The sequence below is a fragment of the Nematolebias whitei genome, chromosome 20, assembly GCF_014905685.2.
Source record: "Nematolebias whitei isolate Nwh7 chromosome 20, NemWhi1, whole genome shotgun sequence".
Classification (NCBI taxonomy): domain Eukaryota; kingdom Metazoa; phylum Chordata; class Actinopteri; order Cyprinodontiformes; family Rivulidae; genus Nematolebias; species Nematolebias whitei.
Window position 1 is genome coordinate 356,408 of NC_056517.1, and position 1,628 is coordinate 358,035.

The following is a 1,628-nucleotide window of genomic DNA, read 5'->3' on the forward strand; positions in this document are numbered from 1 at the left end:
TACTAGAGGTTTGACGAGTGCATTTTGGCTCACAGCTTCGCGTAGGAAGGTCCTAAAAAGATGAGCCAGATACCATTGGAAAGATCTAATTACGGAGATTTGAAAGACATTTGTCTCATCTCTGTGCCTGCTTCCTACGATCCGCAAAATGCCCAGGAGTGCATATACTCACGGGGCCTTTAGCGCCCGTTTCCGTGCACGTACGTGCACGAAACTTTGCACATCTCTTCACAGATACTTGCTTTACATATGTACAAAGTTTGAAGTGCTTGGCTTATTCCTGAAGGAAGTTATAAATTTTTTTTACATTGTGGCCTTGCTTTTATTTTTGAGGCCATCTACTAGAGGTTTGACGAGTGCATTTTGGCTCACAGCTTCACGTAGGAAGGTCCTAGAAAGATGAGCCAGATACCATTGGAAAGATCTAATTACGGAGATTTGAAAGACATCTGTCTCATCTCTGTACCTGCTTCCTACCATCCGCAAAATGCCCAGGAGTGCATATACTCACGGGGCCTCTAGCGCCCGTTTCCGTGCACGTACGTGCACGAAACTTTGCACATCTCTTCACAGATACTTGCTTTACATCTGTACAAAGTTTGAAGTGGTTGGCTTATTCCTGAAGGAAGTTATTAATTTTTTTACACTGTGGCCTTGCTTTTATTTTTTAGGCCATCTACTAGAGGTTTGACGAGTGCATTTTGGCTCACAGCTTCGCGTAGGAAGGTCCTAGAAAGATGAGCCAGATACCATTGGAAAGATCTGATTACGGAGAATTGAAAGACACCTGTCTCATTTCTGTACGTGGTTGTTACAACTCGCAAAATGCCCAGAAGTGCATATACTCACGGGGCCTCTAGCGCCCGTTTCCGTGCACGTACGTGCACGAAACTTTGCACATCTCTTCACAGATACTTGCTTTACATCTGTACAAAATTTGAAGTGGTTGGCTTATTCCTGAAGGAAGTTATTAATTTTTTTACACTGTGGCCTTGCTTTTATTTTTGAGGCCATCTACTAGAGGTTTGACGAGTGCATTTTGGCTCACAGCTTCGCATAGGAAGGTCCTAGAAAGATAAGCCAGATACCATTAGAAAGATCTGATTACGGAGAATTGAAAGCCACCTGTCTCATCTCTGTACCTGCTTCCTACGATCCGCAAAATGCCTGGAAGTGCATAGACTCACGGGGCCTTTAGCGCCCGTTTCCGTGCACGTACGTGCACGAAACCTTGCACACCCCTTCACAGATACTTGCTTTACACCTGTACAAAGTATGAAGTGGTTGGCTTATTCCTGAAGGAAGTCATTATTATTTTCTTTTTGACCGCTCGGATGGATGGATGGACGGGTGTGTTTCTGCTTGCAGCTTGGCATTAGAAAATCAGATCAGGGTGAGCCTGGTACGGTTGTAAAGATCTGGGTGATACAAATCCAACGTGCCCTCCCTCATTTGTGTGTGCGCTTCCTACACAACACACAACGTTACTCAATGACCTTTATGTTTAAGATGGCCGAAACTGACTCTCATATGACAGGGTGCAATGGTCTGAGCCGCCCACACCTTTCTGTTCTGGCCTCTGCTGTAACCAGATCAAAGGACGATCAAAGGACGAGCTCGTTAAGGCC

General features: G+C 45.0%; 1 protein-coding gene across 1 annotated transcript in view; it reads left to right on the forward strand.

Annotated features, from left to right (window-relative positions):
* mbtps2 (membrane-bound transcription factor peptidase, site 2) overlaps positions 1–1,628 on the forward strand; it is a 45,017-nt gene that overhangs the window by 16,393 nt on the left and 26,996 nt on the right. The gene's annotated exons all lie outside the window — the stretch shown is intronic.